Source organism: Limanda limanda, chromosome 14 (assembly GCF_963576545.1).
Source record: "Limanda limanda chromosome 14, fLimLim1.1, whole genome shotgun sequence".
Taxonomy (NCBI): domain Eukaryota; kingdom Metazoa; phylum Chordata; class Actinopteri; order Pleuronectiformes; family Pleuronectidae; genus Limanda; species Limanda limanda.
Genome location: NC_083649.1, coordinates 10,046,514 through 10,072,451, shown reverse-complemented (window position 1 = coordinate 10,072,451; position 25,938 = coordinate 10,046,514).

The window sequence follows — 25,938 nt, the reverse complement described above, 5'->3', positions numbered from 1 at the left end:
CGGGAAGTGTGAAGTCTTCCAAGTCAGTGTTAATGTGGGCGCTCGGGTCTAAGAGCCAGTGGCACCACGTGGAGTGTGGGCTCCTCAGAGTGTGTGACATGGACAGAAGCACCCGTCGCACGCTGGAGAAGCAGAGACTTTGGCATCAGACAAGATTAACTGTCTTTGGCCACAGGGAAAAAAAATAAGGACAGTTTGCTGTATGATGCTGCATCCAAATATGTATTTTTCTTGTGGGACATTGAAAAATGTGTTACAGAGGAGACGGTGGATAATTAGCTGGATGAACACACAGCAGCTTTAGGGCAAACACTGGTTCCATTACTGCTCTATTGTGTCAGGGGCGGCTTTTTTTACAGGATCGATATCTGGTACAAACTTGATGCATTGACACGCGGAACACTTAGTTTCTCTCCGGTGGGTTTTAAAAGTCAGACATACATTTGTTCCCCTGATTGCTGAAAGCTCAGCATACTGGAAATATTGACCCAAGTTACGGTTACGACTGAAATGCAATAATCAAATAAATATAAAAATATGAATTAGAGCTGAAAGAAGTGTTATAACCTGCAGTCAAAGTGAGTGTGTGTGCAGGAGTGTTTTGTATCTCGGGTCCCGGGGCCAGCGCTTCAAGGCTGAAAACGTCAATTCCTTGAGATAAAAAGAAAAGCAAGGATTAGGGGGGTGAAACTCAAGACAAAATGCAGAGCTAAGGTGAAATGCGGTCAGCTGGAATCTGTCGTGCTGCCTGCCTGAGGCCTGGATCTGTACAAGATGTTTCTCCAATATCTCTCTCCATCAGCACAACTAGTGGAGGAGTTTGGCCTGAAGTGCTGCCCCCCCCCCAGCGGCATGGGAGCATTTTGTACGGTTGATTGGGCCTGTGTGTAAGTGTGTGTGTGTGTGTGTGTGTGTGTGTGTGTGTGTGTGTGTGTGTGTGTGTGTGTATACTCATTTTTGTTACATCCTTAAAACCTGTTCCAGCATACACACTGACCTTGTCAGGACCAGTAGACTTCATGATGATCCATTAAACTTAAAATTTGAGATTCTGGTTAGGGGTAAGACGTGAATAGTGGTGAGGGTATGGTTAGCTGTGAACTGGTTAAGGTTAAGGTTTAGGTTAAGCTGTTCAAGATGAATAGAGGTCACTGCAAGGATAGTTGCACAAATCTGTGTGTATGTGTGTGTGTGTTATACACTTGTGCATAACTTAATGCTTGAATCTGTCCCAGTCTCTCAGTGCTAGTGTTAAATGTTTAGTTTGGTTCCCTGTTGGTAAAATAAAAAAATTGAAGTGAAGCTTTTAGATTCTATTATCTCCTGCCTCTTGTTTTGATTCATGAGAGTATAAAACACTGCATTAAGATCAATAGCAAATTAATAATTTATTTGGCAAATCCTTAGTTTTTCATTTTACCTTGAATTTAACCTCATGAAAAGTAACTTGTTTCTGAAGTTTGTTGAAGATCTAAACACAGATTGTTTATGAAGATTGACAACGTGACTTCTCCCCCACTATCAAGAAACGAGGCCAAAATGTTCTGGATACAAACGCTGCCATCTTCCACTGTTGATGTCATTTTGTGCCAGAATCTGCACAGTCAAGATCTAGTGATCTAGTTTTTATTGTACTATTAAAAACTAAATAAAACAAAGAAACAATAATGTCAAAGGACTCAAACTAAATCAGATTGAGTGCAGGTGCATATGTATAAATTCTCTATACTTTCCTGCTTCAGTCTCAGGCCTGACTCAAGGCTGCAAACGTTACGCGAGTTTCTTTATCAAAAAACCTCTTCCTCACTTCCTGTCCGCTCTGCCAAATGTGACAATTTATTCACACAAAGAAATAATGGATATAATTATAGATAGCCGCTGGCATAAAACCAACCAAATTCTCCTGAGCAGTTGCAGAGGAAGGTTTCTGAAGAGAACAACTGTATTTCATTTGTCGAAACCTGAAAATTCACAAAATCTTCCATTATTGTTAGAAGTCACCTTCATTCTTGTTAAACCGGAGAAGACTCACTGAAGGATTTAGGGAGAGTGAAAATTATTTCATTGCGATGAATTTACCATACAAGCATATTACTGCAAAGCCAGGGACTGAAAACTTCAAATTGAATTGTTTTACTTCGGTAAGTTCTTGCAGAAACGCCAAACCGTCAAAAGTTTTTCTGGGAACTAGTTTCTACTGAACCAACAGTCCCCATGAACAGCGGTGACAGGGCTGTAGATTTTAACAACGCCACTGGTCAGGCGTTGGCAGACGTCTCAAAAGCAAATATCTCAAAACCTGGGGAACACAGCGCTCTAGCTCTGTGTGAATAAATATGTTTGTTGTAATTGGTGTGAACTGACCCGTTGAACTTCACAATAAAAGACAGAACCAATTAAAAATAAGAAAGTGCTTATTTTTGCAGAAGAATAAATAATGAGCCTCATAAAAAGTCGCCATGTTCACAGAAAAACATGCAAATGTCATCAGTAAGTTACTGCAGAAAATAAGTTACCAAATATAATAGATGGAAAATAATCACCAGGGCTTAATGGGAGACAAAAACACAAAAACAATGACCAAAAATAAGTGAAAAAGACCCAGAATATTCAGAATGCTGTGCATGAAATGACATCTAATGCGAGTGTGGTAACATGACTGAGGAAATATGTGTGTGTGTGTGTGTGTGTGTGTGTGTGTGTGTGTGTGTGTGTGTGTGTATTTGTTAGATGAGACATGACAAGTGTGAGGTGTTCCTTTCCACAGCAGCAGAAGCCTCAAAGACTTTGTTTCATCAGATCAGCGTCGAGTCCCAGTTTGAATATTTTTGGGAGGGTAACAGCTTCACCCACAGTTCACCCCTCCGCTCGCCCCCCCCGTGCTTTGAAAAACTGTGAGAAGATACTCGAGATTCATTGTGGCCGTGTATTTTCACTCCAGTGAATATATCCATTATGATAGCTATTTTCAGTGCCGTGAGATTGAATATATGCACTGGTAGACACGCTTCTCAGCCCGCAGTGCGCATGGATAGTCTGTTCTCCAGTGCACGATGGCGAACATTGGAATCTTAACACGTGCAAAGGGTGATGACCTAAATAAGGAAAAATAGATTTCTGTTTGACAGAGTTCACATGGAGATGAACACGCTGTGAATCTTTTATGCGACGGGCTCGTTCTTCAGCTGCCGCCCGTCCTTGTGAGGAAAGACAATTCACAGATTACCGTCCAGCTTCAAAGCATTTTCTCAAACATCACATTGAGACCTTGATCCAGAAAAATGACAGCGCCTGTGTGTCTCCCTCAGGGATGTTTTCCACGCAACAATTTTTCAAAATAAAGACCACATGTAATAAAACCTCATTCCCCCCCTGAGGAGCTTTGCCTTTTGGTTGAGGCTTTTTAATTTGCTCCTCTGACAGAGTGAAAGATGAAATGTCCTTTGCGTTGCTCCACAGGAGGAGCTGAAACTACTAATCGACTACTTTGATAATAAATTCATAGTTTGAGGGTTTTTTCACTGCTTCGAATTCAGATATGAGTATTTTCTGATTTGCTACAATTTTATAATAGTAATACCATGCTAGTAAAGCATTATACCATGTTAACTGTGGGAAAGTGCGATGGACTTTTTCATGACATTAATTAATAATGGGGGAAAAATGCAGCTTTAACAGAATCATTTCCTTCATAGCCATTTCAACAAAGTTTTAAAATGGACGTCCCGTTGTAAGAGCTGAGATGATGGAGTGTGTTTGTGAACATGTGACACGTTTGCATTAGTCATTATTCACACCGACTTCATGTGAGCACTGCAGTACCGAGGCACTTTGTCCACTGTGGCGTTTATACAAAATGCATGAGTGGGTCACATTATTTAGACACTAGTGTGGAGGATGTCAAGCAACACACATACAAACACAAACACAAACACACACAGACACATACTAAATACACGTATTGACACACTTTTCATGTTTTCTCTCTGGGCTTCATTTTCTTTTTACTGACTACTCAAACTTCCTGAAAAGCAGGTCAAGATATTAGAGAACAATCTTCATGATTTGAGAACACTTACACCTTCTAATTTTACACATCATGGTGGCTTCCATTTTGGGTCTGGTTTCCAGTTTGCCAAAGGACCCAGACCCAATGAAACTCTGAAGCCTTTTTCCTGTGAACTAGCTAACATGACTAATGTTAATCACCGAAGGGCATGCATTCATATCACATGAGTAATATAGCCTTTCAGTTTTGATAGGTGATAGTTTTTGGTACACGTATAACTGGACCATACATTTTTGGGAAATATTGGAGGCATTGTTTTTGGACTTTGACCCAGACTTGACATAATTGTTACGATAACTCAATCCTCTGAACTTGCTTCACATTCATGCAGTATCAAATAATAGAATTGTAGGAATACAACAATTAAAACCAAAACACCTGCTCCTGAGTAGAAATATAACCACAGTGACAGGGATCAGAATTTCCCACGTGGAAGATTCTACTTCAACATGAAATATAGCTCCTTCCTGAAAGCTAATTACGGAGAGAATGAGGCCCGATGTGCCGCCATAATCCTCGGCTGTAATGACCGGATCTATTTAGTGATTTCAGTTTCTGCACACAGCCACAGCTCCGAGCGCAAAGAGCTTCCACTTCATCGATGGAGCTGTTGTGGCGTTATCTGTCCCTTCAGGAGACGAGACAGCGAAGAAGATGAGAAGTTGAAGGAGTCACAGGGTCACGATGAAGTGTAATATCACATAATGACGTTTTTTTATCTGTATATTAATAAATTGCCCATTACTCCATTTCCTTTAAAGTAAAGTAGGAAACTGAGCATTGACTTTATGAGGAGGAGTGGTTTGAATGATTGTGGAATGAGTGGATAGGAGGGTGCTAATATATAGAAGTTATTTTAGCTGTTTGCAAGTTTGACCTAAAATAAATTGTAATCGTTACAGACTTAATAGAGCGTCAGATGTAAACGTCAAGATAGTACCATTAATATTTTTATGTGGATAATTTGCAAAATGTCATATAAAATTAACCAGTTCACTGTTTTCTACTGATTTCCATTAAATTGGAAAGAGCTAGATGATATAGATAAAATATAATCTTATATGTAATATTATGGTAACAATGGTGGTGGCTCGTGGTTAGCACTGTTGCATCGCAGCAAGATGAAAGAGTTAAAATGTTAAATATTTTTATGCCACTTGAAATAAATCACAACATCGGCAACAAAGACCTTAATTACATTTTCAGTGTCGTCAATTCAACATAAAGCTTCCAATACTAAATTCTAAGCTTTGCCAAACAACTTTAACGACGTGGTGCAGGGGAGCTTTTGTATCTTTTTAGGTAAAGATGAAAAACATTCGGGACCATGTGTATTGTATTTCCTTTTTATTCTTTGTTGAATCTGATTTATTTTTATTGAGGTATTGTGTATTGTCCGTAGATAACTGTGATTGCTGTTTTTGGATAATCCATCTACCAAATCATGGTAGCAGATGACAGAGATTTTGTGCCTCTTGAGATACAGATTAAGGGATTAAAAATCACTTTTTTAGCTGCAGTGAATACAACCTGCATGTTGTCTCCAGACGATCATCCCGGCCCCAAATGCCGAGGATTTAAACAAACCATCCGGAACTAATCGTTCTCAAAAAGTTCTGCTAACTCCACACACGTTGTCGGGTAAAATTGAGGGCATTTGACTCACAAAACGCAGCTGCTCATCTGAAAGAGCAATCCCCATGATGGTCCATTTATTATTCATCTGTGTGGGGGTGAGAAACCAGAAATGAAGAGGAAGGGAGGACAAGCAAACGAGGTCTGAAACTTTTAGAAGACGAGGCAACGTGCTGACTTGTGAATGCTGAAACCGAGATGAGCAGAGGTTTGAATACAAACAGGTGGGAGGGAGAGTTGCACAGCACAGTGTGCCAGAGCCCTTTTGTAAGCGTTAAGCAAGAAGTGGGACACAGGGTTTAATTAGCTCCAGAAACAAGTGAGAGAGTCGAATTAGGAGGAGATCATCGGAGAATAATAATCAAAAAATAGGCAATTTATAATGGAAAGAGTGATGAATGGCAGTGGCAGCCATTACGGCTCATACAGCTGGAGCTTATAGAGAGTGGATGAATCCCTAAACTGTCCCTGATTTAATGGAGTAGAGTTTGCGTCTGTGCATTTTCTGGTCAATAGAAATTCATTAACCACTGGAGAATCTTGCCTCGTCTGTTTTACCTTGATTAACCCCCCCTATTTCCCTGGTGCACAAGCATTTCTACATGTGTACTGCAGAGTGAGTTGCACTGCCTGTTAGTGAAAAATGACTCTCCTCCCGGTCTCATTTCATTTTGGTCACAGCCCCTCTAATAACGGACAACTAGTCCTGGTCCATTCTCTCGTCTGATTCTAAAAGCATCAGGCAGATTGGGAGAGACCATCTCCTAACTGAAAGATATCAGGCTACCGCTTTATTTTCACGCCAAAGTCGAGTCGACAGATTCCTCTTTGCTGAACGCTTGATGTATTTCGTGTTTCCTAAAAATAAAATCACATTATCCACAAACACCAGTGCTTCCTGTGCTTCCTCACTCCGGCTCTTTCTTCCTCCAATTTCACTCATTGCAATTTAACTCATCCACAGACAATACAGATCTACACCTACGCCGCAGTTTGATGGTTTATATTATGAAAATCTTAAGGATTATAACTTTATGGACGTTTCTCCTTTTATTTTCCATTGCAACATTAAACTATGCCTTCCGATCTTCCTCCCTTTGACTGCGTAGCTCTTTGTGAAGGGCTGGCTTCATATCTCCCATTGTTCATGTGGTATAGACTGATTGGATTTCTCTACTAGGGAGAGCTGTCAGTGGATTTAGCCTCTGATAGTTAAGAAGAAGAATGGAGAGCTACACACGGATTGCACTCCTGAGAGGAGGAGAGTCAGAGACCTCTGGCTGCGTGGGGGGGGGAAGAGAGACGAACACTGGGCGGCTCGGCGGGATAAGGACATATTGTGGCAGATAGAGGAAGAGTGGAAGAGAGAGGGGAAAGTAATGAATCTTATTACATGACATCTGTGTGTTTTTATCCTGGAGAGAAGAGAAGGTCAGGAGTCATGTTGCTGGAGCTACAGCTCATTACTGAGCTGTCAAAGTCTCAGGCTTTAGCGAGAGAATCACACATGACAATTTTCTCACAGATTTTCTGCAGGTGCCCCATACCCAGACAACAAAATAGTCTATTTGTCAGTGCCTTTGGAAATGACACATGCAAGTTTAAAAGTTTTCCTTTCCTATGGTTCCAGCTACATATGCTCTTTATGCTCCATACTCCAATGTTGTTTATAGTTGCACTTTTAATAAACTTCCACAGAAAATAAGTATCTGTAAAGTCTTAACTTTTAATGGAAGATAATACACTCAGTTAAACAGATTATTAGGAACAATCATTATGAAAATAACACAAAGTAACGCAACAACTGTGCAATTATTTCTGCCTGTTAGAGGCTGTTTACTTCAGTTCTTGATGAAAATGTTCGATTTTATATTTAGCCTTATATATATATATATAGCTGCCGGCTTACCAACCGGACATAGTGGTGGTGGACAGGGAACAAAAAATGACATCAGTGATAGATGTGGCAATCCCAGCGGATAGTGACATCAGGAAAAAGAAGCATGAGAAGATTGAGAAGCTCCAAGGGCTGAAAGAACAGCTGGAACACACGTGGAATGTGGAATGCATTGAGATCCCAGTGATAGTAGGAGCATTAGGAGCTGTAACCCACAAACTGGGAGATATACAATCCCAGGTATGTCTTTGAAATATAGTCACAATTCTAAGCTACAAAAAATTTTTTATGGAATGTTTCTTTTTCCTGAATGTTATGTCTTCCGTCTAAGGAAAACTTTTATATTTTTATATCATAGTCCACAGGCCCACTGACATGGCGTGATATCTCCTTCAGAGAGAGGGACAGTCAGCAGGGCGAAGACAGAGGTGCACACCTACTCCAACACTTAGTTTGACATCTTTTATGTTTTGTCATTATGAAACGGAGGCAGGACAAATTGAGACGATGGCAGGACGCCACAGTCCTTGTGATTAACACTGCGTGAGTTGCAGCCCCGGTGCCGGCGATGGAGCTGATTGTTGGAGTTGGCTCGCGATTGACAAGAAGCTCCACAGTGACACCTCAGCGATTCGCTGGCATCAGCGCTGCTCCTCCTTCAACTGTTAGATCTGTCACAAAATAACAAACAAACAAAACAGCTTCCAGCAGGGGTCCAGTAGAGGTTTTCCTGCAGGAGCTTGAACGTTTGACTAGGACAGAAGTTTTTTGACCAAACTCTAAACTATCAAATGCCTGTTTTTGGCCTTGAGTGAAAGGGAGGGGGGGGAGAGGAAGTGCAGTTCCTGTCACAGCTAGTGCTTCGGCAATTGCTTCTGTCAGACTGTCGACTCGTCTGGTGGCCACAGTTTGACAGCATATGCATCAGTGTGTGTGTGTGTGTGTGTGTGTGTGTGTGTGTGTGTGTGTGTGTGTGTGTTCCTTTTAGCTTTCAGAATCGCAACACTCACAAGTAATTATGATGTAATGGAAGCAATTTGGTGTGCCTATTCTAAAATGCAGATATTCACCGTAAGCAGCAGCACACAGAGTCACTTAAACTGCAGTGAAATCATTTGACAAGTTGCTTGCATTTTAATGCTGCAGAGGCATTATCCCTGAAAGCTTTTGTAAGGGAGTGATTATCTTAACTTTCGAAACAATTCCTGCCAAACCTGAGTGAGGCGACACTATTCCTCTTACCCTGCTTCTTCTTCCTCTCTTTGGAAACGTCTCTTCCTCTCTCACTCTCGGAGCCTGGTGCCCTCGGATCTCGTCCTCCATTTACATCGGGTCGAGAGCGCTCAGCGGGATTTCGGCTGGCACATATTAGATGGGAGATTCGGTTCCCCACACTTCTAACCGCGATGACAGGCTGCGTTATCTCCGTGCCGCCTTGCCCCCGAGACGCTCACCACTGGGATTTCCCCCGAAAAAGCGATTAGGATTATTTAAATGTCAATTTATTTTCTTTGCCCATTATCATGAGCGCTCTTCCTTCTCTTGTCGGGAGGGAAAGTGTCGAGTAAAACGCAAATGTAATTTAAGTTGACAAATCAAGTTGAGTTTCAGGGCACTGTGGGAATGGAGCATAAGGTCTGGTTTTTGTCAGTTTTCTTTTTTTAGATGTCTTTTTCTCGCTCTCCGCCTCCCTCTCTCTCTGCGTGGGGCCTCACCCTCTGTGATTGAGGCCAACGAGGTTCCACAGCAGACTGACACTCGGCCAATTCCACGGTATGACATCTGTATTACCCTAACCTCTGACACTGTGCCGGCTCGGCTTAATTAAAAGTGCATGTGGAGAAAGGGAAAAAAGTTGAAATAAAGCATTATACCCAGTGTTGTGCGAGTTCACACTTCACAAGAGCTATCTCAAAGTTCACTTCACAGAGATTAAAATGAACTAGTTCACGTTAATTTCTCCATTTCTTCTTTTAAATGAGCTGCTCTGAGCTGTTCTCCTTCAGCACAATCTCCTCCTTCACATCCATCCCCAACCCCCAACCACTTCTACCTCCCAGGCTAAATGAATATCTGTATAATGCTATCTATTCAGAGACAGAGATCACTCCTAAAAGCCAAGAAAAATAAATGTATGTGTTTCACAACTTAAACAGAGACTCTTAAAGCAGCAAAAAAACATCTGCCGTATACTAATGGTTTATAGTGAAGGTAGATGCAACTGAAGTTTTATTTTCATTTCTCACACTGTGATCTGTTCATATTCTCAGTCATCCAGGTCATGGATAGCTTCAGAAGTCATACAGGTGTTTGTACAGGCAACTGGATTTGCTTGTGCTTCTTGAAGACGTTTTCCCACCTTATCAGATTGCACTCTCCCACCTCAGGTTGAAAAAGAAAAGTGTTGCAAATGGATACGTTAACTCTACTCTTCAAAAAACCGGAGCACATTCAACAAACACGCACTTTGGAAGTATCGATGCACCAACACAACTATCAAGTTTCTTCCCTCAAGTTAAATACTACATAGTGTTTTTACCTCTGACTAAAAAAGCAGAAAAGTTATGTATTTTCTCTTTAGATTTTTCTTTTCTTTAAAGACCCAATTTAAATGTGTTTTCTACTTCACTGAATGTAGATTCCTAGTGTCTGTCACAAAAATCATGTTTGTACACATCCGTCTCAAACTCAGATCTGTGAACAAACATCGTTCCGCACAGTGAAGTGGAAACATCAGAGCAAAGCACATTTTTTGTATACATTGTTTCTGTGGTTGTAATGTCACTGTTGTTGTTTTTTAAAGAGATAAAAAGACATTAAACTCTGGATTACATTGTAAACTTTACAGGAACACAGACAGAAATATAACCGAAATGGAGAAAGAGAGAAGGATGGATCATATTCTCTGTGCAGAGAGTGTGGGAAAGTTTTTGAGGAGAAACAGTTTGCAGGTGCCCCTGGGTGAGGAAGGTATTCTGAGTGATGAAGGAACTCTTTCTTTAAGACAGAGACGTTGGTTTTGCTATCTGTGAGCCTCTAGAGTTCTCTGCCTCTGTGATTACAGCGGCGCTGGGAGGACATTATCAAGAAAAAGAGATAGAGTATAATGTCGGCATCATAAGACATTAGAATTCAAACTTTAAAATACAACCGGATTCTGACATTGAATAAAATATGATGGTAGGTCTGTAAAACATCAAATGAAAATTCAATTTAATCGTAAAAAAGAGATTATCGGATACAGTTTTTTTTTTTAGGTGTTGCAGTTTGGTGCCTGATGATTTATGGAACGTCTTCCATTTGAGTTGTTTGCATTTTACACATTACAACAGATGAAAATCTCCACATGACACGTGTCTGTTCTCAGACTCAAATCACCTCTTTTTATCGTCTTTTCTCTAATGTTAGGAACAATTCTACGTGTTTTGCCGGTTGCTGTGGGCGTGTGTTTTATAGCGGCAGCTTGACTGGAAATTAAAATAACACTAGTCAACGTTTACATTGCTGTTTTTATTGCCGTTTGCTTCTGTTCACCATCTGCTTCCTCGACAACTCTGCCAGGTTTTATGGTTGCTGCTTTACTCAGCCGCGGGCTAGATGCATTTTTATGAAAGACAGAATGGAAAGACCTGTCAGTCGTTGAGATGACATCAAGATGACTGGTCTTGTGGCTGGATAAAGTATATGAAGGTGGAACTGACAATACATTTCGAAAAGTAAAATGTAAAAAGCGGTAAGAAGAAGTTGTGGAAGGATTGGAAAGTAGGGATGTGCTTGTTTTCAGATGTTTTCAGTTTATCGGTGAAAGGAAATGATTCTGTGGTTTCATCTCATTTGTAAACCTGCACGATTACTGCGATCAAGAGATTGTATATAAACTTGGACGTAGACTCTGCTGCCAGGAGTGAAGCCAAGTCAATTTCTGTAGAATTGCATGAGAAAATGACTACTTCTCATGTGTCCGTAAACATTTTCTTGAGGAATTTATGGTCTCAATTGCGTGTTGCTTCTACGATACAGCATGATGGTAATTTTCTAAATTATGGTCCCATTTAGAGTAAAATAAACCGTAAACCGTGTGATTGACAGCAGGTAACTTCCGCTGGGGGCAGGTTGCAGGAATAGGTGAGCCTGCATTGCAACTGGAAAAAATGCCTAAATCTTCGATTTCAAATGGCAGTTCACAAACCATTGGACATCATGGGATGCCACTTGCCTCTAGCATAGTTGTAAACTACTTTTAAACACATTGTCTCTTGCATCATAAACACTTCTCTGAGACATGGTTTCACCTTGGGACTTACAAATGAAAAATACATTTCTGGCTTAACTCTTTTTCATCTATTCTGCGGAGGTTGGACAACATGTTTTGCTTTCTTGCAAAGAAAATGTCAGATTATTGTTTTGAGACAGCAACACATTCATATACCTTTATCCGTCACAAAGGATGAGCGCTGACTTTGAACCTTCCAACCATCTGAGCTTTCTCACACTCGGTGAGGCTGCTTTCAGCTCTAGTATATTCACCACAGGAATGGTTGTATTGCTGGAAAGCGTAACACATAAATCAGCTGGTGGTGGGTGTGTCTTTTCAGCCGAGCCGGTAAAGGGTACACAAATTGCCACCAAATGAGGAAGTTGCACCTCATCAAACTCCGACATGAAGACACAGCCATTAGACAGAAACCCTTCATTTGATAATCTTTAAATTTTGACCCGTCCCTCTTTTGCTGCGTAATTGTCCGTGTATGATTGATGGGCTTTGCAGAAGACAGAGAGAGAGAGAGACCACCGTCTCCCTGACACACGGAGCCAAACATATATCACCCAGTCTTTGTCTGGGGTGAGAAGTCATATCTGCCGGAGCGCTATTAAACCATATAGAGGTCTTAAAGCTAATACTATGCACACCCTTAGGCCCCAGTTTGTGAAGATAGACGCAAAGATTAATCTTTGTCCCAGATCAGTGCAGTTTCCCGACAGAGCTCGCAGGAATTTGCTGGTATGAGACAGGAGAAGCGTTCTTTATGCAACGAATAAGAACTACAATAAGGTCAGCCCCTGAATGTCAGTATTTCAGACGTCCTTTGGAGAGACACAAAATAGAAGTGGAAGGAGAGAGACAGCGAGTGAATTGAGAAGTAAAAAGCACAGCATCGGCAAGTTTTCCCCTCTTTGATGGTGCTGAAAAGGAAATGTTCTGGGTAGACAATCCACGCCTCTGGTGAAATTCTTTCATTGTGTTTCATTTATAAACCAGAAGCCCCCTCCAATCGCTCTCCCCCCCCCCTTCTTCCTGCCTTATTCACATTCTTCTCCTTTCTATCCATGCCTCACTCCACTTTCTTTTCTTTCAGGCCCTTGCCCTCCTTTACTTGTCTTCTCTGTCTCCCTGTTTCATTTTAAACCAAGCCAGTTTCCTATGCCTCCTCCTCCCCACTTACCCTCCTTCTTGTTTTCTGGCCTTTTCTCCATGGTTGCCATTCTCAAGCTTTCAGACCACATTAAAATGTCCCCCAATATCTGACCAAACACCTGGCCCGTGCTAAGCTGCAGAGACCAATCCGTTAGCTCGCCCTTAAGCTGAATTCCTTCTCAGGGGCTCAGTGCGGCCACAGCTGCAAGCATTTCCTCTGACAGCCAACTTCCAAAAGGTGGGTCAGGAGGAGTGGAGGGTTTGGTGTGTTTGTGCAGAGAGGGAAGGAAGAAGAGAATACATGAAGGGTATTTGCAGACAGACCAGTTGCGTTATCAATGTCTTTGAGCAATGGTCATGGCTGGATAAGGGCCCGTCCTTGAGAAGCAAGACAATGACCTGATTGAGATGCAGTGGCAGAAGAAGTTCGTTCAATGTGAAATTCTCAGAGCTGGAATAGAGCAGATCTTGGACGGATTATGTCCAGATAATGGAATCATTCAGATCGAAAATGGAAGAGGACAGTTCAGCCATAATCACATCTTCTCTCTCTCTCTCTCTCTCTCTCTCTCTCTCTGCTTCCCTCTCTCCGAGCCTCTCATTTTCTCTCCACCGGTCTGTGGTATGCACAAACACACTCTCTCCCCCTTCTCTGTTCCATGCTGTTATTATTTTCTGCAAATTCCCGATGTGGCAATGTGGAACGGAACCTGCATAGAAAGCAGTCTCCAATTAGGAGAGCTCTTTTCATGTCGAGGCACTGTGCTGCATATGAAAAGGGGGAGAATGCATGAATAAGGAGGAGGTAAGCTGAGTCCGTACCCACTGACAACATGCAAATTCTTGAACTTGCTCACTTTCATGCACACAAGCAGGGAGGCACACAAAACACACTCGCGTGCAGATGCTTGCTCATCTCTTAAAATTTCAATCCCAACCAAAATGCCCACAGCATCCCTCACCAATTTCTTTTCACCTCCAAGGCTATTGGAATATAAAAGCTCTGTATCATTTGCAACAGAGAAGTTATAAAACATTAAAGATATCCATAGAGTGCAAGTTAAACAGTTTATTTTGGTGAGTGTCTTCTGTAAAGCAGATACTCAGAGCCTGAGGTGAGATGGAATAATTTCTCTCTCAGGTACAGTAGAATCAATGCATTCTTTTTCGCAAGAGCTGAGGCAGTTTAGGTTTCTCTTCTGGGAAAAAATGGTGGCAGCGGTGAAGCTTCAAATTGTTGCTTGAAATAACAAATCGTGGTGATTGGAGGTGTACTACTACTACTCAAACTTCCCTCTTTATTATCTGCTAGTTTCTATGTTTGTTCCTGCGTGCAAACTTTAATTTAAAACGTATGATTAAGCCGAACAAAAGCCAGCAGGTATTAAGACTGATGTTTATCTGGCGACGTCCTTTCTTATTACTCTTATTACTATCAAATCTTCTTCGCCTGGCCCTTTGCGTGGTTTCTCTGAGTCAGACAGAAATCATCTGTTAAACCTCCACAGGGCTTTGAAATATACCAGCCAGTGAGGCAAGGCAAGGCAAAGGGGGATTTGGCTGTGTTCACCACCGCGGAGGAGCGGAGTGAGAGAAGCAAAGGGAGCCAGCTGGGAAAAGACAATAATTCAGAAAGTGCCAGAATCATTCTCAATTGCCTCCACCCTCAACAGCAGATTTATATGTTGTTATTTAAGGAATTAGTGCGGCAGAAATATAGATGAGCCAAAAGACAAATGTGCATATATATGAGTCTGCATTAATAGCAAATATGCATCCATCCCTCTATTATCAACCCCCATGTCTATATTTATACCGCTCATCCTGTAAGGGTCACCAGGTTGTTGGAGCCAATCCCAGCCGACAATGATGTGGGATATTTATCATTTACAGGGACAAACAAACAACAATTCACATCCATGGCCCATTTCGATTGTCCAATCAATGTACAGGTCTTTGAAAACCCATGCAAGGACACATAACATAACACACATATTTGCAACACTGGAATTTGACCCGAGAAGATTCTTGCTGTGAGGCGACAGTGCCAACCACCAAACCACCGTGCCGCCTGAACAGCAGACATCAGTAAGGGAGAGAAAACACTGAGGCCTGAAATATAATAAAAAATTTTAAACATAGAAAATTGTGTTTAAAGGCCTGTGACAAATAAATAAAAATGGCCTTGGCCACTCATTTAGAAATGTATAGCTCAAGATCAGAAATGTGGAGAGGTTTTGAATCAGCGGTGAAAGTCTAGTGAAGATTTCAGGATAATTAGTTCTCGTATTGAACCCTTGTCATGCATGAACAATTGGAAGAGATTGAGCTCATTCACATTATCCCATCACTTATGGAAAACAATGAGCCTTAAATGAGTTATCGATATTGAATGGGGATTGATATTGAAGGTCATGCATGAGGAATTCATTTCTGGGTCCCATCGCAGGGTCACTTTAATGGATCTCTGGGTTTGTCATTGTGATAGTGATGAAACCTCCATGATTTATAAGTGTACAGCCTGACCACCACAACAGCACATTATGCTACTTTCACTGTAGCATAAGCTATCATGGTTGAATATTTTTAGAAGGAAACTGTGGGACAGAGAGTGAAGAAGGGAGAGGATCTCTCATCAAGATTACCTCTGCAACTGGGTCACGAAAGACAAAAAAAATATAACACAGGAGGAAAAGAAACTGAGATAATTCTGGGTAGGGTATGAGATTCTTTTTGGAAGGTGTCTGCATGCGAGGATAAGAGGTGCGAAGGAAAGGCTGGTGCGTCTCACTACATTTGACACTTCTCCCAGCCTCTGGCATCAGATAAGTCACCCTGCTCAGAATAAGCATTTTGAAATCTCTGGGCTTACGGTAACTTCTGTCGGAGCTGCTTAGGTAGACTCGAAAGATTAATGTACCATTAAAAAGTGCTGATAGAAGTTGACTGAGCCCATTCGAGCTCTGCAGATCATTCAAAATCGTCCGTCGTTCAAAGAGCTTTTATCCTTTTGTTTTTTGTGTGTTAAGTAAATCCTAAATTTCACCCTATGCAATAGACGTATTAATCGTTTGTGGGTTTAATGATACCTGCACTGTGATGTCTTTTACCTTGGAGTTTCTAAAGTTAGAGTTTATATACCAAAGACTGTATAAAGTTGGACACAGTGTCTCCACTTCCTCCTGTTGAACAAAAACAATTCAAATTTATATCCAGGTGCTGCTGTCTTGAACTTTTGAGGTAATTTGGAGCCAGAATCTGTGCAGAAGTGATCAAGAAGTGGAGCCGCGGCATTGAGGTCCTGCCGATACTCACATGCCACCGATCTGAGCTTTTTGTCTGAGGCTGCTTATTTTGGCCACCAACCTTTTCGCCTTTCGGTAAAGATCAATTCATATTATCGTTGGTCTTTATGTGGATTATTCCTTGGAAAGACATTTTCCCAAGGGTCGAGGATAATACTTTTTTTTATGTTTTGATTATTCATAAACTAATTAGTAGTTTTAAACACTGTCATACAATGTCTTTCTGTACCGAATAGCCAGGTCGAGGGAGCCTATACCTTTTTTTCAGATGATGCTGGTTGTGGAGCTGTGATATGAAATCCCATTTTCACAGGTAGACTCTTGCCTCTGTGCGAAAAAATCAATTAATTCTGGTCGGCAAGTTGAATAGGAGACAACAGCTCGGGCAAAATATCAACTCTTACTGATAAAATAAAAACATAAAAAAGAAAATAAAGTCAACATCTAACCCCTTCAAGTGGCAACATGACACTGACTATTTTTATCCTGCCTCATTATGCCTGCAGGACATTGTTTTGTTGACTCACTTCATATATGCAGACAATGCAATATGTTCACATAAAAGAATAAGAACAAACATACTTGATCACAGTGCAGGGCGGGGGGAAGTTAGTTTTATATTTGTCAGGATAACAGTGGCAACTCTCTTTAAACTTAGCCAACCTCGCTGATGTGAAATAATGGCTAATCTCTGTGTAGCACTGTGAGGAACACACCCAGGGAGGGCTGTCAGAAAGGTTCAGTGTGTGTGTGAGGGTGTGTGCGTGTGTCCGTGTGTGTCTGAATCTGTGTAAATCACCAGTGGTATTAGAGAGCGTCCTGCAGTGTTTCTGTCTGGCTAATAAAATAACCCGAGGCTGCTTCCGAGCCACCTGCAGCGAGACGCCACCTAGCTCCTTAATCGGTGCCCTCCCTTTCCCTCCGCCTCACCATGACCTGGCTCTCCATCAAAGCTCGCTGACCCGTGAAGTGGATGTTTGCATGCAGAACTCAGTGTTTGTGAGACAAAATAATATGTGTGTGTGTGTGTGTGTGTGTGTGTGTGTGTCTTCTCCTTAACATGCAAACAAACAAGTGTCCCTGTCCATCTGTTTGTCTCTGTTTGCTTCCCCCTCTCTTCAGTGGATATTCATTAACAGGAAAGATCTGAAAAGCTTCCCTCTGTGATGGAAAGGAAATGAATCCCTCTTATTTTGATTACATGTTGGTGAAATAAACATGGAAATCATCTGCAAATAGCATCAACATGTGTACCTCTACTAAATATACTAAATATAAAGTGACGCCACTTTATATAAGAGACTGTTTAATAAAGAAGAAAGATATTAATAGTTTTGACATCATCAAGGGCTTATTGCATTTCTGTTGTTTTAAGAAGTCTACGCTGTTCTGACTGAGCAGGAAGGATTTCTATTCTTTAATAAAGAAGCAGCTCTGAAAAGACAGAACATATCATCCCACCGTTTCCTGATTTAGCAAAATTCAATCTTGGTATGAATAAATTTTGCCCACACAATTTAGTGGAGATGCAAATGTAGCACATGGGAACAAAAGCAGGTGCAGTGGATTTATGGAGAGGACAGAAGAAGAGGAGATGTTATCAGTGTTCCCTTGTCTCTCTGCAGAAGAGGACAGCCTGTTCCACCTCTCTCTTATCTCTCCCATCCTTCATAGCAGCTTTGGTCACCTGGAACCCAAATGCTAGATGAGCCTGGACAGACAGAAACATAAATGTACTGTTGGAGAAACGGAAGAGAATCCTTGCTATATGTCGATCCTATGGTGTCTGTACTGCCTATTTAAAATACATGGATATTCCCATCACTGATATGGCTTATTGTACACAATAACCACAGAGCTGTAGCACTCAAGTCCATGTATTTGGACTTGGGTCTCAGCTTGGATTGTGCGTCAAAGACTTTTTGATTGTTTTATATATTCCAGATAATTTGGCATAAGTTATTGATGGCTATATTAACATGTAACATTATTCAATTTCATGCAAGGGCAGGCAGAAGTCGGAGCCAAACCCACAACCCTGCCGTGGTCTGTTTTTTTTTCACCATGCAATTAGCGTTATATAAGCATACAAGTTGCTGGGTTGTACGCTGCAGTTTCCAGCACAAGTTTGGTGACTTTGTTCCCCTGCTGGGCTAAGCCTGTCAGCTGCACTGTCAATCCAACACGGACACTAACAAGCCCCGAGCAAAAGGAATATTTCAGATAGAGCTCCAGAAGTGTTTATTTTCCCTGTATTAAGTCAATAAAAGAAACATTCCTTACCGCCTTGTGAGTTAAACTGAGCAAAGAACTTTACCTGTATGTGCAGCACGATCTGTCAACAGGACTTTAAGGACAAAGCCCGTCTTCCCTTTTTTGAGATGAAATGTTTTCAAGTGGAAACTGTGTTTGTTTTCCTCAGTGTTTTATCTGACTTGAATAGCACGACATAGAGGAGAATCCTTGAGCTGGGGAAAGCCAAGGGCTGCCTCGCTGCCTGACAAAGGCAAGTAACTGTCAACTTAAATATCATACAACTTCTGAAGGAGAGGCTTAAAGTCTGAGAAAGGAGGCACGCACACACACACACACACACACACACACACACACACACACACACACACACACACACACACACACACACACACACACACACACACACACACACACACACTCTCTCTCACACACACACACACACACGCACACACACACACAGAGGGCATACGAGCACTTTATATTGTGTTCAATAGTTTGCCATGAAACTCACAGTAGGTAGTATTTCAGATTCAAATTGGGCAATATGCATACTGTTGTATATTTAATCTTTTGGGGAAGTATTGGATTATTTAGCCTGAAGAATGCTAGACCATGGCTACTGCAGATAAATAAGGCTCAATAAAAAGTGAAGATCAAAACCTTTTCTCAAATATTCTTAGAATGTTGACACCCGTGAAGCATCTTTTCGAGCAGTCATCATTAGAACAAATAGTTAAAGAAATGCAAATCATTTCAAATTAAATGGCAAAAAATGCTAATAAATGATGCATTTGTACTAATGAGAACATCGATGAAATTCACATCTGCTAACAGACGACACAATATCCCATCCTGAAAGATTTTCTTTGTTTAGTGTAGGATTTCAGCACCGATCACCCAAATGCATCGGTCTCATACTTATTTTATACCTCTGGGCAAACTGTGGTGAATATTTCAGTGCCCTATTATACTCCAAAGCTGGATTTGTCAGGTTCTCTGAGTCAGACAGTTCCAGGCTCAAACTTTCTGAGTTTCACGCTGCAATTTTTCCACTACTCTTCAATGTCCCTGGAGCTTGCAATTCCCCTTCCTCCCGATTCACACCATTTTCTGTCCAGGCCTTGAAGCAAGAACCCAAGTTTGACAAAGGAGGGAAGTGACTGGCAGCCTCATCTTTCTCTCCCCAGTCTCCACTTCCTAACTCTCACCTCTCCCACCGCTTTCCGACACATTCTCCTTTTTGATCTTAGCTTCACCCCACTCTACTGCCTCGGCATCATTTTCTAATTGTCTCATTGTACTTTGCCCTGCCCCTTTATGCTGTCCCCTCTTTGGTTCTTACTTCCACTCAATAGCTCTTGCTCGCTCTCTTTCTTCATCCCTCTCTTGTTCTTAGACTGTCCTTCACGGACAATTTACCAAGAGCGGCATTCATTCACCTTTCAGCCCTTGAGCTTTCAACACAGTTTTTAACACAAAAATCCCGAAAAGTGGAAGACGCAGAGCAGAAAGAGAGAGAGGACTAGTGAGAGAGAATGAAAGAATAGGTTGAAAAATCGTATCAATGTATCAAATCATATTCTGGGGCTTGGACTTTAGAGATGGGGATTCACAGAAAACACCAATTACCATAATGTGCACTTCTGACTTAGTTAGAGTTAAGCCTGCCTGTGTAAAAAGTCTGCTCCCATCATATCACACTCTGAGACACACGTCCGCTCCTGCCATTCAAACCCAGTGTAATAGACAGACTCAACTGAAAACAAGTTCCCCTGGAGACATCTTCTTAACCACCAAGAAAGTGCAGGAATTTTTCTGTTGGAAAACATTGTGTTGATTTTCGATATTTCTTTCCAACCACTTTCTCCAAGAAAAAAGTTATAAAGTTTACAGAAACCAGTCTTTTTTGCAGTAATGTGTAAAGTGAGTTAGTTTGCAGTAGGCCTAGATTTCACGGTTGTAATAATTATCACTTTATCTATAGAGCAATTCTTCAGTTACTGAATGAAATATCTAATAAGTGAAAACACCAATTATAAGTTCACAAAGCTCAACTTCAAGGTGTTTACATGCTCATTTTGTCCAATTATCAGTCTAAAATATTCATTATACTGTGATTATAAAAAAGAGAAAATCATCAAATCCCCACATCTGAGGTGTTGCACAAATTAAATGTTTGGCTCAATAAATAACTTACATCTAGAGTTTATATGAAATAAATTAAATTGAATTTAATATGATGGGAAGAAAAAGTGGTAGTAGGTTTTCCAGGTGTTAAACTGAGTACATACAGTATAGAAGATTTCCAGCAGAAGCTGCAGACCCTTTGCAGCACAGACTTGCATGACTGCATGTCAGCTTCAATCATATGTAAACAATTATGCAAATGTTTCCCGATCAACTTAATGCATCAGCATGTTTTCGCTGACAACTGCTTAGCAGGATAACCAATCACAGCGCACACCAACCTGAGGCTTCAAATAAATATTAATGGAGATACCTGTAGCCCAGGGAGAACCACATTATACGGACCTGTCAGATCTAGCCTTTCCCACTCTGTGTCCTTAAGCCAGCAATCGTATCAACCAACTTCTCCGTGATATTAGCATCCCGGGATTTCCACAGTGACAGTTTGTAGCAAGAAAGTGAAGTGCCGTTTGTATCATAGTTCCTCTGCAAGAAATTGGGATTACTAACATTCCCCTCAGACTCTGTTAATCAGCTGCTGTAAGTTGTGCCATTTTCCACATACAGCCAAATTAGAGCTGATGTTCGGAGGCTGCAGGCAAAGAGCTGTACAATCAAATGAAACCAAAGGAAGGGAAAGATATAACTAGGTGGGACAAGAGAAGTCGAGACAAGACAGGGTGAGGCATAGGGGGGAGGGAGGGGGGGGGGGGACAGAACATGCGAGACAGGATGAGGAAAGACAAAGGGAGAGGCATGTTAAGGTGACGCTGAGGTAAGAGAGAGGTGAAGTAAACATCTTGTTCTGGTATTTCTACTGATTTTACACATTCATTATCATCAACCAGTTTATATTCTAATAAGATAAGATAATCCTTTATTAGTCCCACAATTGGGACATTTGCAATGAATAAATGATCAATGTAAATGTCATTCAAAAAATATAATTCCAAGGCTATGTGGGCAGTACAATGCACATACCCCCCGCCCCCCTAACACACACACACACACACACACACACACACACACACACACACACACACACACACACACACACACACACACACACACACACACACACACACACACACACACACACACACACTATTTTTCATTATTAATTCTAGCTTCTTACTTTGTTAATCACATTGACTTATTATTATACAGTTTTTGGCCAATAACAGCTTCAATGTCATCAGAATAAATGAGTCTGGATGAGTTAAATATCCTCCCGTGCCTGGTCCAGTAAAGCAATAAGGCTTTAACTGAATTGTATTATCAGAGCTTTACAGAGTTATCAGGTCATTACCTAATTATGTCCCCCACCTGATTACTTTCTCTTATCTCTTCCCCGTTTCCCTTCTGTTCTCCTCTTCTGCAGCTCCTGATATTTTGTGAAATTTATTCTGTTTTGTAGGACAACATCCTCACTCACTTTCTCATAGATAAACCTGCATCAATAATGTGTCATTGGCCCAATGAGTTTTGGGGTCATGGCGCTTCTCTCCGCTGATTCCTCAAACTCGGCCCAGGTGAACTCAGTAACAATGACTTATGTATAACAATGTCCTTGCATTATTAATTGTTGTGGAAGAGCATGACCTTAGCACCTTTAATAGCTGAGACTCAATAGAGATTTTGGTCCCAAAAACAGAATAGACTGAGGAAAAGTTCAGCTTTTTTGTGGGAGATTTTACATAAAAGTGGTTTTGAGATTTGGACAGGGTAGATTGGAGAGCAGCACAGGCACTTGGCCAGGGAGGTTAGTTGATGGTGGTAGCAAGTAGCCAGACCATTACAGACAGTGTAGAGTGAAAGACGCAGCAGAGGTGATGGAGATGAGCTTAGGGTGGCCGGCTAATGGGGCAGCCAGTGGAGATGGACTTAAAAAATAGATACTGAGGTAAAAATGCAGTAGGAGTTGGCCAAGACAAAGATCAATAGACAATCTGGTGAAGAGTGGAGTGATGATGAGGCCTCTAGTGTTGATGATCACACCAGAAAACACAGAGACAAACACAGAGACGTCCAGGACACACAACCCTGTGTGTTGTGTTGCAAGGGGAAATGACACTTGGCATAGATACCCCACAGCAAAATGGCCAGAAGAGAACCTTTATATAGAGGCCAAAATAGTAAAAGCAAAACCTGGTCGTCTACTGCAGCCAGACCTGCAGTAAAGCTTGCTGGCAGACATATTAATGGTAAATCTTTAACCCACAGAGCTTTGCTAAGGTTAACCTAAATAAATAATGTGCGGCTTCCTTTGCAAAGGTTCACAAGCCACCAGAGAGGAACTGTGTTGGCAGTAATGGGGCTGGAGGTCTTGGTGGATCTAAAGATGGCAAATGAAACTGGATTTCAGCATTCGTTGTCAAAAGGTATACTTGATCCTTGTCCAAAGCAAAGTTTGTCCAAGAAAAAAGGTTTTTAATGCACCCATGTTAGAACTCAATGCACCCATGTTAGAACAAGGAACCCTGCAACGTTTTAATGCCTTGAAACTCCAGTCAATAAACCTTGATCATGAGATGAGAGACCACACGCCTTCAAAACCAGACATTGCCTTCCCTTGCCCCTTGATACTGCTTGGAAGATTTCAGGTGTCAGTGCAACTGGTTTGATCTCGTTGGCTCAGTTTTCATTTTAAGTCTCCAAAACAACCAGTGAGACTCGACTGAGCTCTGCCGGTGGCCGATCGACCAATTAGCCAAATGTCTGGAGGGGTTTAGGTGATGATGGGACTTTCAAACTCTCAATGCAACTCTTAAACTTTCAATGCAAAGTTGAAAACATTCTTTGTAGAGGCAAATTGGACTGCTATTAGATAGAATGATGTTTTTGTTATCTTCTTAACAGTGCAGCCATCAAAAACCAAAGTGTTTTTAATTCATGAGGGTCCCATCATGCTGAGCAATCTTCTTGTCACTTGAGCGCCATTTAAATGGATAACGTGGCTTCCATGCAAGGTCACAGGTAATTTTACTCATTTAACCGGCATTTACATAATCACTCAACAGACCACTTATTTTTGGAATAATTTGCTCCTTCCTTTATTGCAGTTTGTGATTTATTTTAGATTTTTTATCGTTTTTTATATTTGGATATATTGCTTTTTGTTAATGTTGTTGTTGATAATATCCTATAAGGAGCCACTTCGTAAAAACACAGTTGGATATCGTCTTCTGCTGGCGCTTGAGTAATTTTATCACCTTGTAACAGAGCTAGTAGGGTGCCGCATGCCAGCAGGAGAGGCCATATTGTGTTATGGATTTTGCCTTTAGGAGAGGATGTGAAACACGGTGTCACTTTATACAAGTGTCCTTGTATGTCACAGGTTTGAAGTTATGGCAGGTGGGGTACTTCATTGCTCTTGCTGAGCCGTTGTCTGCTTTGGACTCACGCTGACACGCACTCGTCCTCCCTCCTGTTTTTTGCCTCTACGTTTTGAAGTGTCAACCCCAATGATGTTCTTTTTGCTAATTTTTCTGACTTGCCACGTCGCTCCTCACTGCTCCGCTCTGAGAGGTTACCTTAGGTTCCCACTGCAGTGAATCCACCTGGTGTGCATGTTGACGTGTGACTGTGTGTCACCTTCTTTTTCTGCTAATTAAGCAAGAAAGTTTTTGCAGTGTTTGCTTGTCAGAGGGCTCATGAATCAGAACTGTCTTGCCCCGGTAAGTCCTCCCAGTGGATGGGGGGGCTTATTTTAGAATAAAGGTCAAAGTAAATATTAAAATATGATTAATGTGAAGGGATATTGCAATTTTATCAGCATTTTGAGAGTGGGATGAGTTGGTATCTTTTCCAAAATCACTGATGATGCTCATAAAACACAGGCAAATATTGAATGTACTGGTAACAGGACATCTTTTAAACCAGCACAGCCCAGTATATTGTTGCATTCTCAAGCAAAGAAATATGTAATTTACATGTTACAACATTGACAAATATCAGGACTGTGTAGAAGCAAAGAAAATCCGACCTTATTGGAAAAAAGTCAAAGTATAAATTCGTATTTTAACTTTTTTCTCTCATAATATTACAACATTATTCTCAAAAGTCCTGATTTTTTGTTCCCTTTAAGTGGCCCCGATACCCTGTTGTTATAAATAATCCAGAGGCATAATATAGAACTAGCATAATGAGGGTTAAAATGGATTCCCACAGGCTGAGTGATATCCAAATGTCAAACATCTGCTGGGACAAGTATTCAAAGAAAGCAATTTAAGTACCACAAATCCAAGCTTTTCTCTCCAAGTGTTTTTTTCCTGCATCCCCCAATGTTCCCCCAATGTTCCTCTCCTCTCTCTCTCTCTCTCTCTCTCTCTCTCTCTCTCTCTCTCTCTCTCTCTCTCTCTCTCTCTCTCTCTCTCTCTCTCTCTCTCTCTCTCTCTCTCTCTCTCTCTCTCTCTCTCTCTCTCTCTCTCTCTATGGCGTCCCAATCTCCTTCTAATAAAGGTGCTAACAACCTAAATGCCACTAATGCGTTTCTGCACCCCAGACAAGTGATATGGGCCATTATTGACTTAGCATACACACGGCAATCCCGGTGATGTAAGGAAAACCTAATTGAAAATGAAGCAGTCTGCAGAGAGATTGAGAGCACCTCAGCTCTCAAACAGACATCCGCACTTACAAGGGCGTGCACTTACACACAGACGCACAAACACACACACACAAACTCTCAGTGCTAATGTCGACAATGTATTTCTAATGGCACCACCCAGACTGACTGGGTAATTGTGATGTATTAGCATGCCGGGGCTGAGATTAGATTACAGATGACGGGGGTATTGCAGTGTGTGTATTGGTATGTGTGCATGTGTGTGTGTGTGTCACTTTGCAGCCTCCTGCACTTCTGATTGGCCTCCGGTGAAAGAGAAGGTATCGACTCTTCTTGCTTTTATTCTAAACCGTGATTAATCTTGCAGTGCCATGCTGAGTCACTTCTCGATTCGGGAGTCTCACAGGGTCTCGGGCCTGGGTACAAATTGGGCTACACAGCTCGGTGTGCTTAGGATCTGCGCCTGCAGGGAGCAGTGAAAGTCAGAAGAGGAGGTACAAAGTTACAGCTAACTGTGAGAAAGTTCCTGTTATATGTCTCCCATGGTGCTCTGCAGAAAAAGTATTTTTTTGCCTTCTCCCATAATTCCTAACATAAGTGAATGGG